The 16,903-nt window shown below is 46.4% G+C and overlaps 1 long non-coding RNA gene across 1 annotated transcript; it reads left to right on the forward strand.

Moving 5' to 3' along the window:
* Window positions 1–222: 222 nt before the first annotated feature.
* LOC148641289 (uncharacterized) lies at window positions 223–13,065 on the forward strand. Its single transcript, XR_015930087.1, has 5 exons — window positions 223–1,270; window positions 2,450–10,609; window positions 11,187–11,290; window positions 11,584–11,651; window positions 12,757–13,065. It is a non-coding gene; the product is annotated as an uncharacterized LOC148641289 (long non-coding RNA).
* Window positions 13,066–16,903: the final 3,838 nt, after the last annotated feature.

Below are 16,903 nucleotides of genomic sequence, written 5' to 3' on the forward strand. Positions count from 1 at the left end.
CGGCCGTTCCACTGGATCCGGACTGCCGGCTACGGAAAACCCGGAGTGGATCGGCCTTCCACTGGATCCGGACTGTGAGCAGCTTTTGTCCAATCGGCGCTGAGATTTCAGCAGGAGGCGGGAGGCAGGCTCTTGTCCAGTCACACAGCTTCAGTCCCGGGACTTTTCCAATTCCGCCGGGCGGTGACTCTTCCGAGAAATGTCCACTGGGTGGCGGAGCTGAGTCTCAAAGCGCTATCGGAAAGACTTGAAATCGGAAAGAAATACATTTGTTACGTTTTAATCCCATTGAAAAGGAAGATGAAAATATCGTTTGTATTTTAAAACATTATTATACTTGCGCAACATAATTATTAAGGGAATGGTGTGAGAGGAGACCGTGTTTGAACAGTTTAAGACGGATGTAAAGACATTTTATTTCAGAATGTCTTTCTGAAATGTGTCTGTTTCTGTGTTGTAAGAACGTTGAAGCATGGACGGGCCTTATCTGCATTTACCTTGTTGAATCTTTTTTTCCATAAAATGTACATGTATTATTGCATGTACCCTGACAATACGACTGCTACGTTACGTTTTCTTGTAGTTTTTGGTCTCATAAAAAATACAAAAGTATGAGTCGATGACGTCAAAATGGTGTCGCCCACAGGGCTTATGGGTAATGTAGTCTCTGTAGTTCACTGGGCTGCCCTGCCCATGTGTTTCGCTGATTTCATTGAACATTAGAATGAATTATATTAATACAATTTCAGCGTATTTATCGTGTCTTGTATTTCTTTGTCTCTCTTATGTGTTCCCTTGTGTGTATGTTTTCTTGTATTTCACTTGTCTGCGGCGCTGGTTAATCGACTTGGCACATAAAGCAAACCCACTGTCCTCGTGTTTCTTAGCTCCCGTCTTGTTTGCAAACTTTTCTCCTGTGTTTATTTTACTTTGTCAATAAAACGTGGTTGCCGGGGAAACGGTGCTGCAGAAGTTGTTGCGAGCTGACCTCTAGGAGGTAAACAGTCGGCTTTTGTAATCTAATCAGCGAGCAAAGCAGAAACGTTAGTCTAAAAAGCGCTGGCTGAGTATTTTGTGGACATTATGCAGAAGAAAAGGAAGAAACGGTGAGTCGCAGGCTGTCGGTAAATATCAGCGCTGGACACCAGCCTCACACCGCTGGGCTCACTGCACCATGAGCGAGTCCGTCGGCGCCTCCGCCTGCTGGGGTGTGTTACTGCAGGAGTGAGGAGTCTCCGGTCTCCGGTCGCGTCATGATCTGCAAGTGGAGGTGAGAGACGGCGGCGCAGTGGGTGGCAGCGCTGGGAGCCTGGATTTAGTTCCTGGGGTGCTGTCTGTGTGGAGTTTGCATGCTCTGCTCATGTTCTCGTGGCTCCAGTTTTCTGGGGTGCTGTGTGTGTGGAGTCTGCATGCTCTGCTCATGTTCTCGTGGCTCCAGTTTTCTTGGGTGCTGTGTGTGTGGAGTTTGCATGCTCTGCTCATGTTCTCGTGGCTCCAGTTTTCTGGGGTGCTGTGTGTGTGGAGTCTGCATGCTCTGCTCATGTTCTCGTGGCTCCAGTTTTCTGGGGTGCTGTGTGTGTGGAGTTTGCATGCTCTGCTCATGTTCTCGTGGGTCTAGTTCCTGGGGTGCAAAATTCTGTTTATTTCACAAGACGGACCCGGGCAGCAGCATGTGTCTGCAGCGCTCATCCTGCCTGCATGTTTGCAAACTTTTCTCCTGTGTTTATTTTACTTTGTCAATAAAACGTGGTTGCTGGGGAAACGGTGCTGCAGAAGTTGTTGCGATCTGACCTCCGGGAGGGAGACAGCTGGCAAAGCCGAAACTTTAGTCTAAAAGGCGCTGGCTAGAGTAGTTTGTGGACATTTTGCGGAAGAAAAGGAAGAAGCGGTGAGTCGCAGGCTGTGTGACAGGACTGTCGGGGAAATGTAAGCGCTGGGCTGAGCGAGTCCGTCGGCGCCTCCTCCTGCAGGAGTGAGGAGTCTCCGGTCTCCGGTCGCGTCCTGATCTGCATGTGGAGGTGAAAGGCTGAGAGACGGCGCACATGCTCTGCACATGTTCTCATGTGTCTGGTTTCCTGGAGTGCTGTCTGTGTGGAGTTTGCATGCTCTGCTCATGTTCTCAAGGGTTTCCTGCCACTTCTGCAGTCCAGTGTTGGTGAGTCTGTCGGGTTGATTGTGTTGTGGTGTGAGTGTGCCCTAAAGGGGGTTTTAATAGTATGGGGTTTGTGTGTTCACTTGTATGCAGACCACTGGAGAGACCGGTTGTTTTTTGCCAGGCAGACTAATGGCTGCATATTCAATTCCAGCTACTGATGTTGCCAAACCAGCAAGTGGGACAGTGTTTGAAAACCCTTTCAATGAAAGGTTTGTAGAACAGTGTTGCTATTGTTCTGTTTAATTCGAGGTCACCAAGCTTATAAATGGTCTCACAACGTTTGTCTCTTTTCAGGTTTCTCCGACCCGGAGAGTGAACAAAGAAGTGATAAGGGCCCATAACACCTAAGCTCGGCACTCTCACACTCTTCAGCCACACGAGCTTCCTCCTGGTAAAATACTGGGCAAGCCCCTTTCTGACAGGGACAGTGGAAAACCCCCTGAGGGAGATGGGCTGAGGGGAGGAATAAAACCATCTGAGCCGGAACGGAGCGCGCTCCCGATTCCCACCAGACCCGGGAGACGACACAGGCAGCACAAGGGAAGCTGCGGAGCGCGAGTTCACGGAGGCAAGGACCGATTGACGACCACGGGAGACAGTGGCATCGGAACAGAGGTACTGTACAGAGACTTTTAATACCTGAAGGCAAGGAGCGAGAAACCGGCCCGGCTAGCCGCTCCAAACTGAGGGGAATGGAATACAGTTCGCGGGAGGATTTCTAGTGGAACCTGAACAGAGTCTGGGGAAATGGGACCGGCCTCTCGTTCACTGGGGCCATCAAAGACTTTACAGGTACGAAGAAGAATCGTTCGAGTGGCCACTCTTCGGTACTTGACAGAAAAGACTGCCGTCCCTCTGGATTCATTATGACCCTTGGAAGGACCTTTTGTTGCTGCTGTTTTCGTGGTGTCTTTGGCTGATGGTGAATGTGGATAGAAAATAAAAAGGTCACTTATACGATACACATGCTTGTCGCTGGTCTGTGTGGGCATTGGTGGATCTGGGAGATCAACAGAACCTGTTGCATTGCTAGGTGCCGTAGTCATATATGAGGCAGGAAATAATTCTTGTTTGAGGGGTCACCTCACTGTGACAGGAACGTGTTGGGAAGACGCGCCAGTTCTGACGTTAGTGCGACGGGTCTGTAGGCATTAAGGCAGGTTCTTGTGTCCTTTTTTGGAACAGGAACAATAACAGAAGATTTGAAGCAGTCTGGCACTGTGCACTGGGACAATGATTGCTTAAAAACGTCTGTAAAGATTGGAGCGAGTTGGCCAGCACAGGGCTGTAGTGTGGCTGGAGATACACAGTCAGGTCCTGCTGCCTTTTTACAGTTTTGCTTTTTGAATAGTCTTAACACATCCTGTTCTTTGCTTCACAGGGCATTCTCAAGGCTTGTTAACGGCGTCAAGTCTTCGTGAGAGATTGAGTGTGAGTGGGTGTGGCACTCCAGTTGAGTGGGGGACAATAGCTCATCCCCAGGATGTGAATTATTTGGACGAGTTGCGAGACTGCCATGGACAAGGTCGTTGGAGATCCTTTGTGTTTCAGGCCTGCTGTAAAATGTGTTATCTGGTAGAGAGTGATCAAGATGTATCTGAGGGGATTTTCTTTTGTAATTGGTAACAGTTTGGAGACCTTTCCAGACAGATAAACAGTCTTTGTTAGCAAACAGTTGTTCCAGCTGTGGACAGGAGGGGAAACAAAAGGTAGAGAACACTATTTTTAGAGAAATGGTCCTAAAGGAACAAAGCATAGTGTAGGATGCCACTAGCTTAAGTCTTAACAGCACTGCATGAGAGGAGACTCCAGTGTCTATTTGTTCCGAGGGATCCTCAGAAAGGTCAAAAGGTTGCAAACAGATAGGAGACTGGTTACATGCCTGAAGCTTAGCTAGAGGAACATAACAGTGCTGGAATTCTGAGAGGGGAGGTTATCAGAGCCTAATGTTATTGCGAAAAATGGCAACTAGGTATAGACGATCTGCTGAATAATAATAATAATAATAATAATAATAATTGCTTACACTTATATAGCGCTTTTCTGGACACTCCACTCAAAGCACTTTACAGGTAATGGGGACTCCCCTCCACCACCACCAATGTGCAGCATCCACCTGGATGATGCGACGGCAGCCATAGTGCACCAGAACGCTCACCACACATCAGCTATCAGTGGGGAGGAGAGCAGAGTAATGTAGCCAATTCATAGAAGGGGATTATTAGGAGGCCATGATTGGTAAGGGCCAATTGGAAATTTGGCCAGGATGCCAGGGTTACACCCCTACTCTTTTCGAGAAGCACCCTGGGATTTTTAATGACCACAGAGAGTCAGGACCTCGGTTTTACGTCTCATCCGAAGGACGGCGCCTGTTTACAGTATAGTGTCCCCATCACTATACTGGGGCATTAGGACCCACATGGACCACAGGGTGAGCACCCCCTGCTGGCCCCACTAACACCTCTTCCAGCAGCAACCTTAGTTTTTCCCAGGAGGTCTCCCATCCAGGTACTGACCAGGCTCACACCTGCTTAGCTTCAGTGGGTTGCCAGTTGTGAGTTGCAGGGTGATATGGCTGCTGACTGTCTGTCCTGTGAATTGTTAAGGGTTTCATGTATTTGTGTGTCCAAGTAGTCCGGACTGCTGTGCTATGTGTTGTTTGTCTTTTGAATTTTCTGTTTTACACCTATTGTATCCATAGTGGTATGGGCCAAATCCAATTTAAAGGGTGTTGTGAGCACTGGGGTTTGTTGGGAGTGGTGAGTTAGGAGTCTGGAAATGAGAGCAAGGTGCGAGTGGATATGATAAAAAGATTGTTCCTTTATTTTGTTTCTGATACCTGGTGAAGAGACGCAGTGAGTGTTTGAGTGGCCAGCTGCGTCAACTTCAATAAAACTGGCCTTTTGGTTTGTTTGAGTGCTGACTTGCTATGGTGTATTTTTTCTCTCTGTGAACAACAGGTCCTACGGCCAACACTACCCACACAGGAGGTGTGTGCGTGACAGCTCCTCAGCTGAAGCAGGAGTCCAAGTGTGCACAGATTTCTTGTTGGGGTTTGTTGTTTGAAGTTTCTGTTTGTATGTAGGAAGCAATTGTGCCATCGCGTGGTCCGAGTTATAGCACGCGACGAGAGCTCCCGAAGAGCGCCTGCCTCCTGCCCGATTCGACGTCTAAAATCATCACAGAACGAGAGGAGCCAACAGGAATGCAAGTCTCTTCTGGTGAGGAGCCTCCGACACAGCCCCCAGTACTGGGTGTGCAGAAAGAATCCTGTTCTACAGTTGTGGTGCGAAATGGCCTCCAGTCCTTGTCAAATGCTGGGTTTCTCTGGACTGCAGTCCCCTGCGCATTTGGATGACTGTGATTGGTGTTGCTGTAGCTGTGCTGTCCTGAGACTGACTGGTGTCAAGACCAGCTGTACTCTGGGATCAGCAGGGCCTAGTGGTGGTATGAATTGTGGCCTCTGTTTCTCAGGTGTAACAAGTGTTTGATTACTCTGTTCTGTATGTGTCACGGACGTCCAAAGGGACTAACCGTAGGGAGCAGGAGAGCGGAAAAAGACCCATATGCGTAGCGGCGAGACGGGAAAAAGGCCCGGGCTCATTAGTGCAAAGAGTTCAGGAATGCCGTATAGAAACCTATGCCCTCAGGGAGCGGACGTGGGGCGCCCTGGTGCTAGGCGGGTCTCAGGACATCCGAACATCAATGCTGAGCGAGGACAGAGTGCAAGACCCGGAAATATATAGCCCAAGGGAAAGAGAGGGACAGGAAGGACAGCAGACCGGAAACTAGGGACAGGACAGAGAAGGAGCGCCCTCTGGCTGCAGAGGGCGTGACAGTATGTTTATCAATAGTGGGTACTGGCCTAATTCAGCCCTGCACTCGCTGTTAGCTGTTTTTCTCTGCGCAAGGCGGATGTTTCTACAGATTGATTAGAGTTTCTACAGAGTGTACTCCTGGTCTGTGAGGGGACCCCACACTTCACTGCCGTATAGGGCAATGGGTTGGATTACACTTTCAGATATTTGGAGCGAAATTCTTGTTGGTGGGTTGACATTGAAGAGCCTCCTTCTTATTGCGTAGAAAGCCCTGAGTGCCTTCTCCCTCAGTGCATTTAGTGCCAGGTCAAAACTCCCAGAAGAGCTGATGGTGAGACCGAGATATGTGTAGCTGGATGTGTGCTCCAATGTGTTGTTGTTCAGTGTGAATTTGTACCTGTTTCCCTGAGGTCTGGCTTTCTCCTGGAAAACCATAACTCTGGTCTTGTCCAGATTGACTGGCAGTGCCCAGGTGTGACAGTCCTGCTCCAGCAATGCCAGGCTCTGCTGTTCTGGGTCCAGATGGGCTGGCAGTGCCCAGGTGTGAATGTGATGGGATGTGTGGCGGTTTGGTAGGAAGCCAGTCTGACTCTAATGCAGGACATTGTGCTCAGTAAGGAGGGCCGGTTATCAGATATTCAAGTTACGACAGAGTTCCTTCCCCAGGTTACTGTTCACACTGAAGCTCCGGTACCTGTTGGGGTCGAGTCTGTCTCCATTCTTACAGACGGGCGTGATCAGTCCTTGATTCCAGGCCTCAGGGAAACAGCCGGCCGTCAGGACGAGGTTGGGGAGTTTGAGCAGGCTTTGCTGCAGGTCTGAGCTGCAGTTGGATCAAGCGTTGTTGACTGTGTCTTGGCTACAGGCCTTTTGTGGTCTGAGAGTTGTCTGTTTGTGTATGTGCTTATCTTCTTTAGGGTGTGCATGTAGTGTCTAACCATCTCACAGTATCTGAGGCGCAGTTCAGAGTGGTGTGGTGTTGTTTTAGTTCTGGTAGTTCTCTTCAGTTGTTTCTGCACTCTGTATCAAACCATTTGATATTGTTTCTGAGTGTGTTTCATATGAATGTAGTCATTTTGATTTTAAGGCTAGTTTCTCAAAAACATGGTTTATAAATTTATGCCCGATTTGTTGGTTTGATTCAGAGCGTTTTGAAATGTAAGGGATCAAGTAATGGGTTTATTTGCTGCTGAAAAGAGAAGAAAGAAAAAAAAAAGAAATGAGACAATTAGCTTGTAATGAGTTTATAACAACAGTAATTAGATTCCTGCAAGCACTCTTTTCATTGTCCAACAACTGAAAGCTTTTAGGTACAAAGGAAGGGTCCTCTAATATTTGATGTGTGAGATTGTCGTTCTATTGGAGATGTTAGTGAGTCTGAGGATTCGTGTTAATATGACAATACTGCTACTACTATTAATAATACAGCATGGCAAGACTTCTTTCAGTCATTTCCCACCCCTCCACCTCAGTGAATCACACATGTTAAACTTCCATCTCGGGTTCCAGATCAGACATGAGTAATCCTATATTACAAATACTTAGCACCAGGCAATTTAACCAGACAATAATTTAAGCAATTATTCATTCAAGAGAAGCAGCAGGACGAGTAAAGTGCCCCTCTGATGGCCGGTCAGTGGAATTAAACTGGAAAATTTCTTAGAAATGATTATTCTTACAATGATGTGCCAATGGCGCCGCTTGGTGGTCATTCAGCAAAATTTCACCGAAAGTTTTTTTTAATTAAAATACCGTTAGTAATGTTCGTATTAATTAGTTATTTTAATTTTAAAAATATTTAAGCATTTTCAACAGCAAAGAATACATTGCCTTGCAAACAAGAGTAATGAATGAATGTATTGTACATGGATACAAAATACAAAATAAATACAATAAACCAAAAATTAAAATGACGTTCAAAAGGCGCGAGTCGATGACGTCAGAAGGAAGTCGCCCACGGGGCGTATGGGTAATGTAGTTTCTGTAGTTCTCTGGCCCGCACTGCCCACGTGTTTCGGTGATTTGATTGAACATCAGAATTAATTATATTGTACCATTTCAGCGTGTTTGTCGTGTCATGGATTTCTATGACTGTCTTATGGGTTCTCTTGTGTGTCATGTTTATTTTAGTGGGTGGCAGTGCTGGGGCCCTGAACTGTAATCATTCGTGTTTAGTATTTGTTACTGTGACCCTCCTGGGAGGAGGGGACCTTTGTAAGATTCCTGTCCTGGCAAGCAGCAGGTGAGAGTTTGCTGTCCGACTCAATTACACCTCCGCTACCTCATTTCACCTCTTTCACCAGCCTGTAAAGGGGGTTGTGATAGTATGGGGTCTTTCTCTTTAACAACCTCAAACCGCAGGAAAGAAATGCTTCATTTACAAGATTGAAATATAACCAGAAAGTATAAAAATAGCTATTTGTGTGTATCATGTCAGAAATATTTGTTTTTATTTTAAAAGAATTTAGAAGAGAAATATGATTAATAAGGCAGTAGAATCCATTTAAACTGTCATTTTCCTGTTTAGGTTGGAAAGTTTAATTTGATCAAGTCCACTTGAGTGCCTAAGCAACTGTTTGGGTAGTTTGGCTGGTGTGGTGGTGCTCTCCAAATACCTGATCCAAACGGACAGAGAGACAAAGTGAGAAAGAAAAGGTGTAAATAACAGACATATCATATGCAGAATACAGTAATGTGCTGTTCAGCACAGTGACCTAGAGTGAAGATGGAAATCAGTCATTCTAGTGCTCTCAATGGTTTTCCATTACAAACGGACCAGGGCTTCCTGAGACACAGGCAGTTGGAGTTATATAGAGTTAGAGGTTGTTTTCACGGCACCAGCCGACTAAAGCAGAGACCTCCTTCCACTCCAGAATTTTTTTTTTTTATTTGGGTGGGATCATCTGGAGTCTTGATTCCTTTCACGGAGTCAGCAGTAGATACACAGCTGTTAGCATAGGAGGAGTACAGAAGAGGTGACAGCAGTGCTGGGGACCCTCTGGCACAACCAGAGGTGTGAAATTGAAATTGTTTGGAAGGAATGGGAAGCTAAAGGCAGAGTCACAATCTCTGATTCATGTAATCAAAACAGTACGTTCTTTCCTCGGGCAGCTTCGTTAGAACATTTTAAATAGATGTAAAAGTGTATTTACAGACTATATCAGCCCTTATCTTTATTTACCTGGTTTAATCTTTTTTTCAGAAGTGTAAATATATTATACTATGTACCCCTGATGGAATTATTGATGTGCTATAAATATACTCTTGTTTGTATTGTATCTATTTTTATTGCTACAATAAAAAGTTAAAAAGAACTGCACTTTCGAGAAATGTCCACTGGGCGGCGACAGAGATACACGAGTCTATGGCGGCGAGTCCAATAGCGCCTCCGTACAGATCCTCGTTGTGCAGAGATTGAAAATCAATACAGATGATAACTGTGACGTTTGTGACAGCAACTCTGAAAGATAACGTAAAGAAGGAAACTAATATTGACATTACTTTTAAAGAAGTTAAATAATACTACATTTTAAACCTATTGAAAGTAATATGAAAATATCGTTTGTATTTAAAAAAATATGATACTTCCACGATATAATAATTAACGAAATGCTGTGAGAGGAGACCCATGTTTAAACACTTTAAAACGGATGTAAATGCGTCTGTACAGACAATTTGAAACATGGACGGACCTCATCTGCTTTTGTTTACTATTAAACAAGATTACTTGTTTAATCTTTTTCCATAACATGTACATGTATTATCGTATGTACCCCTGACTATACTCTGTGTTATATGTATTCTTGTTTTTATGGCATGTATTGTTGTTATATTTAAAAATAAAAAGACGCGACTCGATTACGTCAAAAGGAAGTCGCCACAGGGCTTGTGGGAAATGTAGTCTCCATAGTGCTCTGGACTGCGCTCCACACGTGTTCCGCAGATTTGATTGAGCATCAGAATTAATTATACAATGTCAGTGTATTTACCGTGTCGCGGATTTCTATGTTTGTCTTACAAGACGGACTCGGCAGGAGCTGTTTCTTGCTCTCCGGAGTGAAGCTGTTCTGGGAAGAGACGAGCAAATCTTTAGACTCTTTGTAAATGAGACATCATCATGACAGCTGTGCCGACCTGCTCTTTATTGACCTGTTGAACCTGTTTGTGTAAAGAGCAGGAGTCTTGTGTACCCCTGATTGTGTTATGTGTACTCTAGTGTGTTTGCAGCGCTCGTCCTGCCTGGTTTATCAACTCGACACAGAAACAAAACCCACTGCCGTCGTGTCTGTGGGTTTCTGAGTTCTCTTGTCTTGTTTGCAAACTTTTCTCCTGTGTTTATTTTACTTTGTTAAATAAAACGTGGTTGCCGGGGCAACGGAGCTGCAGTAGTTGTTTGCCGGAGCGGGTCTGACCTCCAGCAGGTCAACAGGCGGCTTTTTTAATCTAATCTCCGAGAAAAACAGAAACTTAAGAAACTTGAGTCTAAAAAGCGCTGGCTGGAGTATTTTGTGGAAGAAACGGTGACTCGCAGGCTGTGGGACAGGACTATCAGGGACAAATCAGCGCTGGACACCAGCCTCACACCGCTGGGCTCACTGCACCATGAGCGAGTCCGTCGGGGCCTCCTCCTGCTGGGGTGTGTTACCTGGGCTGCTGTCTGTGTGGAGTCTGCATGCTCTGCCTGTGTTCTCATGGGTCCTGTTCATGGGGTGCTGTCTGTGTGGAGTCTGCATGCTCTGCCCCGTTGTCATGGGTCTGGGTTCCTGGGGTGCTGTCTGTGTGGAGTCTGCATGCTCTTCCCCTGTTCTTATGGGTTCAGTTTCCTGGGGTACTGTCTGTGTGGAGTCTGCATGCTCTGCCCCTGTTCTCATGGGTCTGGTGTCCTGGGCTGCTGTCTGTGTGGAGTCTGCATGCTCTGCCCCTGTTCTCATGGGTCTGGTTTCCTGGGGTGCTGTCGGTGTGGATACCTGGTGAAGAGACCCAGTGAGTGTTTGTGTGGCCAGCTGCGTCAACTTCAATAAAACTGGCCTTTTGGTTTGTTTGAGTGCTGACTTGCTATGGTGTATTTTTTCTCTCTCTGAACAACACGTCCTACGGCCAACACTTCCCACACAGGAGGTGTGTGCGTGACAGCTCCTCAGCTGCAGCAGGAGTCCAAGTGTGCACAGATTTCTTGTTGGGTTTTGTTGTTTGAAGTTTCTGTTTGTATGTAGGAAGCAATTGTGCCATCGTGTGGTCCGAGTTATAGCACGCGACCAGAGCTCCCGAAGAGCGCCTGCCTCCTGCCCGATTCGACGTCTAAAATCATCACAGAACGGTGAGGAGCCTCTGACACAGCCCCCAGTACTGGGTGTGCAGAAAGAATCCTATTGTACAGTTTTGGTGTGAAATGGCCTCCAGTTCTTGTAACATGATGGGTTTCTCTGGACTGCAGTCCCAGTGCACTCCGCTTTGGATTTGCAGTGGTGTTTTCTACAATGGAAAACCCTTTGTTTGTACAGAATGGAAATGGCAGTCTGCATGTTTTAATAATCTAATGTGATCATGTACTACAGCTTAAACACTGAGCCAGGTGACGTTTGATTCTAAAAGATTTCTCTATCATTTCAGCGGCGCCTTGTCTGCGGCAGCCCGGCAGCTCCTCCTCCCTTCCAGCTGAGACTCTTCCCTCTCCAGAGGTGGGTTAGTGCTCTCAGGTCATCTTCTCTCACACAGCTGTGGGGCAGAAACGCTACTTCCACTGGGCAGAGAGCAGACGGGCAGTGGGAAGGGCAGCCCTGTGTTTGGGGATCAGGACTGTCCCTGCTGAGGGATGCTTTCAGAGCCAAAGCAACTGGCTGGGTTATGAACTTTATGGTGTGATCCAAATATGACATACAAAGACAGAGAATGAGAAAGAAATAGTATTGCATGTATCTGATCAAAACAGTCTCTTTCAGACAAAACAAATATTGAACAAAAACTTAGTTGCAACACACTGCACTACACTTTCTTCTAGGCTGACATTACTGATAGTTTGTGCTGTCTTCCTTTCAGTCTGCAGGGTGTGCATCTTTTTCCTCAGCTTCCTACACGAGGAATCAGTTTCTCCTGCCCTGGTTTCACTCCTTTATATCTCACAATCTTCTGCAGCTCCTGGAGGCTGACGACATGTTTGCTGTTTCTGAAAAATTGCTGACTGGCTCATCAGCACAATTGCTGATTCAAAATCCTTTACTCACATGTTGCCTTAGCCTCTGTATCACAGAGATGTCTTCTGGGTTGGGTAGATCGATAGTGTGCTTTTGCTCAGTTGCTCTGCTCAATGCGTGGTCTTTTAACTCCGGCTGGGTACGAGCACCTCACTCTCCACACGGCTTTCCAAGGCTCTGTCATCGTGTGTGAGGATGTTGTGTAGCTCGTGAAACAGTTCCCCCATTTGAGCCCTGGATTTACTGGGTACTTGAATACCTGAATCTTGCCGTCAGTCCTGATCACCTTGTTTTTGTTCTGCAAGGACAAGGCACCTCCCCAGCACTGAACACAAACTGATACTGGCGGGTTGATTGTGTTGTGGTGTGAGTTTGTGTCTGTGGGGGTGAGGTGTCCCCTGCAGCACGAACAAACATGCAGACTCCACACAGACAGCAGCCCTGGAATCAAACCCAGGGCCCCGGTGCTATGAGGCAGCGATGCTAACCACTGTGCCGCAGTGTTGCCCCCTTTGAAAATGTCTGACTTCCGTTTAATTTGAGGTCACAAGCTTATACTGTAAATGGTCTCACAACGTTTGTCTCATCTCAGGTTTCTCTGACCAGGCCCAAGGACCTGTAGTCACTGACAGCTTCTGCAGTCTGACGGTTCATTTCAGTAGGCTGGAGGGATGGCGCAATTATCCTCAAATCAGTGAGTATTGTTTTGCTCTTGTAACATGAAACATCAAAGAGAAGTCAACAGACTATTCCGTGAAACTGTTCAGACTGGCCCGTGGTGATTTTCTGGGTCCTTTAGTAAGCTGTCCGGGACTGTGTCATCGACACACTTTGTGAGAAGCCAGTCTGTGTGTTTGCTCTTGTGATCATTCGTGAACGAATGTAAGAGAGTGTAAGAGAGGGAGAAGATTCGGCCCTGGAGTGATCCAGTTTTCTATTTAACAACCTCAAGCTGCAGGAGAGAAATGCTTCATTTCTAAGATGGAAATATAATCAGAAAGTATAATTAGCCATTTGTGTATATCATGTCAAAAAATGTTTTATATATAAAAAGAATTTAGTAGAGACATTTGCTTAATAAGTCAGTAGAATAAATGTTGTGATGCTGGTGTGATGGTGCTCTCCAACAAACTGATACAAATGGACAGAGAGACAAAGTGAGAAAGAAAATGTGTACATAACAGACATATATGCAGAATACAATACAGTGCTGTAAAGTACAGTACCCTAGAGTGAAGATGGAAATCATTCATTCTGGTGCAGAAGAAATGAATCTGCTCTCAATGGTTTTCCTGTACAATTGGAACACGTTGTGAATTCTACATAATTCACAGAAAACAAAATAAACAACTCATTCACTCCCCTACTGTCCGTGACCCAGAGCTCAGTAATCATTTCACTACTGAAGATCATGCAGTTGTAGCGGCGAGGCTTAATAATAAGGCAGAATTAAGTGTTTCTGAGCTTTCCCAAATTAGGCCTCATTTCTCTGTTCATCTCTGTGGTGCAGCCACAGAGAAACCATTCATGCAAGGTGATTTAAGGTCCAAGGACAGCTCCCAAAGGGGGATGCACTTAGCTAAGCCTGGCTATCATGATCAATGGTTATCCATTGGCGCCTATCTGTCTAGGGAGTGCGAGTTGGACATCTGGACTGCATTACTAAGTGTCAGGAGTAAGTGACTCATATCTCACCTTGATCAACCAATCAGGGACTGGTAGGGCCGAGTAACCCACGTGGGACTCTGATGCCCATGGAACTTTCAGCCAATCAATGAGCTGAAGTTCCTCCAGGTAAAAACAGGCAACACAGAGAGCCTGAGAGATTCAGATTCAGATTCAACAAGATTCAGACTGAGATTCAGATTCAACAATTCTTAAGGGAATTCAAAGGAGAATTCCAGGGCAGGACGGCCCAGGAGCAGAAGGCTCCCAAGGGCAGGACATTCTCGCAGCGCGCCTCCTGACCATCCTGAGACTCAGCCCGGACAACCACGGAACGGCCAGTGTGTCCGAGTGCCAGAACTTTCCTTTGTTCTAAGAGTCTAGAGTGGAGGTTGCCAGAGAGTAACCAGCAGCAGGCCTCGTGAACAGGTCGGAACTGTGGAAAGCTGAATCACTATTCAGAACTAGCTCTTCATCAGGAACGAACCGGTCCTCTTCCTGACTTGCTGGGACCCACAGTCATCTTTTCTCCTGTGCACAAACTTTGCTAGTTAAAGCCAACACTAACTAGCCGGTCAGTGAGCATCTGCAGCGCACCGTCGCAAGCCGCACAGCACAGCCTGGCACGGAGCCAGAGAGCGCGGATTGGACAGCAACAGCCTGCAACTGTTTCTTTGTGCCCGCAGGAGATCTGAATCCCCAGAAATTGGATGAGTATTCAACTTCAATGCATTACAGCTCGAGAATTCAATTGTTATCCCAACCAGTTGATATCAATTTAATTCCTAAGAGTTATGTACTTGTTTTGAGTATCTAATGTAGAAGTTGTAACCAAGTTCACTTTACGAAACGGTCTTAATGAATGATATACTGAACGTATTTTCTCTTGATGTGTAACTCTTTGTAACTGATTGAATATATATCTTTTGTATTCTGATAACCCTCTCGATAAGATCTGTTAGGTTTATATGCATATTCTATGTATTAATAAATGTATCCTCGTGTATTAGTACCTGTGTGTGTGCGTTGTTTGAGTTATGTCGCATGGTTGGACTCTAAAGCCATCAAAAGAATCAACTTTGTGATTTACTGCTACAATTAAAAATTGTCTCAGTAAATGCCCAAACCCTACAGAACTGGTGCCTTCAGAGAGCCACTATGATTACATATTTGGCGTCCCTGAACCGGTTTTCTCTACATTTATTTGGCGTCCCTGGGTGGGCGTGGCAAGACTGAAATGAGTCAACCAAGCGGAATAATTCAATATAAAACGCCGCGGGTTTCATACACGACAATACAGTGTGCTGAAAGCCGAAAGGAAAAAAAGTTCCCCTTGCTCTTTAAGCAGTGCTTGATTGTTTTGTGATCGTTTGCGGTCTACCAGGTTGATTGCATACTTGATCTTGTGGTTTTCTGTGGTAAAACTGTAATTTCGTACTTAAAAGTAATACTCTTTAAGTTTAACGATGGTTGCTAAAAGGTCTGAATTCGAGTCGCTATTAAGCACTCTCTCTAGCAGCGACAAGTCTGACCACGATCTCTTCCATATCTCCGTCAGCGGAGAAGCTAGGAGAATAAATCTCCATTCTCTGAGAGAGCTAGCGAAGGACATAGAGAGATTTGACCCCGCAGTGTCAGAGAATAATATCGAGAGTTATATTCAGGACCTCAGGTATTACCTGCAGTACCTGCCAAACGCCACAGAACAGGAGAAAGTGTTTCTGGTCAGGAAAACTACCAGCAGAGCTGTACATGAGTGGATGGCTAGGCAGATGAAAGAAGTCTGCAATGATTTTGAGCAGCTGTGTCAAGCACTTATCGAAGAATACAGTGCGTTTATTGACCCGACTGCTGCGATAGCCGCCGCTCTTAACATTAAGCACGAGAGAGCAGAGTCCCCTCGCGAATATTACGAGAGACTTAGACGAACTTATTTTGCAGGGCGAAATGATGAGGGTTGCGAAGAGAACACACATTTCAAGGGTTTATTCATTGCGAATCTCCACCCATCAGTCAGAAAGATGATCTTGATGCATATAGATGCACAGACCATGAAAATGACTGATATTAAGAGATTCGTGCAGAAAGCCTGGGAGTATGATGTCCAAAGTCGCTCTGAGCAAAAAGTTGCTAAAGCGACTGCGTTCGCCGTCAGAGCCAGCAGGCTTAATTCCCCCCTGCTCGAAGGAGCACAGGCTCCTGAGCTGGCTAAGCCCTGTTCCAAAGCACTCACACAGGACCGCACCCAGCGTCCTAAGTGCCATGAGAACACCGGGGGAGGGAAAGGGCTAGAAAAGGCTGAACAAAAGTATTCAGTAGCCGCCCGCCTGGCCAGGCTTGAACAAGCTTTATTAGGACAGGGACAACCGCTCCCCAAGGCTGCCGGAAGCGTGAATGAGCTGATACTCTCCACTGGAGGAGGCGGAGACCCGCCCCCTCTCCCTCCCTCAGTCTATCTGATTGAGCGGAATAGTTCCTGCCTGGATAAGGTCAGCCACTCCCAAGTGAGTGCTGACTCCACCCCTGAAGTCACAGAGCAGGCAGTAAAACGCAGAGGAAAAGCAAGAAGCTTTTACCTCAAGGCTGCCATGGGAGATGTCTTACCCAGTGAGACACTGATTGACACTGAGGTTGAGAGGTGTTTGATGTCACACGGCAAGCTCAAACGGGTAGAAAAAGAAAAGGGCATGCGACTCAGAGAGGAACCTTTGGTGGATCACCAGAAAGGCAAGGTGTGGAAACAGGTCAAGGCTCCTAAGCCTTCTGTACAGAAGGAAAGGGGGGCCAAGAGGCAGACTGTGCTCACACAGTGCCCACCGAACACAGAAGCCCATGCGGAGATTCCTTCTGTTCCCTCTGGACAAGAAATAAAAATATTTCCTTGTTCCCCGGATATACATGGAAGTCGTGTCCCGGCTGAGGTCCCAACAGCCTCCATGCCACAGGAGCGGTGCTCCAAGCAGCCGCCTGATCCACCAGGTAAAGCACACACCTTTTACATCCCTAAAGAGGAGCAGATCTCCCCACCTGGCGATGAAAAGGAGCTTTCCCTGTGCACCCTGGCACCCAAGAGG

The sequence above is a fragment of the Lepisosteus platostomus genome, chromosome 25 (genome assembly GCF_059453375.1).
Source record: "Lepisosteus platostomus isolate fLepPlt1 chromosome 25, fLepPlt1.hap1, whole genome shotgun sequence".
Taxonomy (NCBI): domain Eukaryota; kingdom Metazoa; phylum Chordata; class Actinopteri; order Semionotiformes; family Lepisosteidae; genus Lepisosteus; species Lepisosteus platostomus.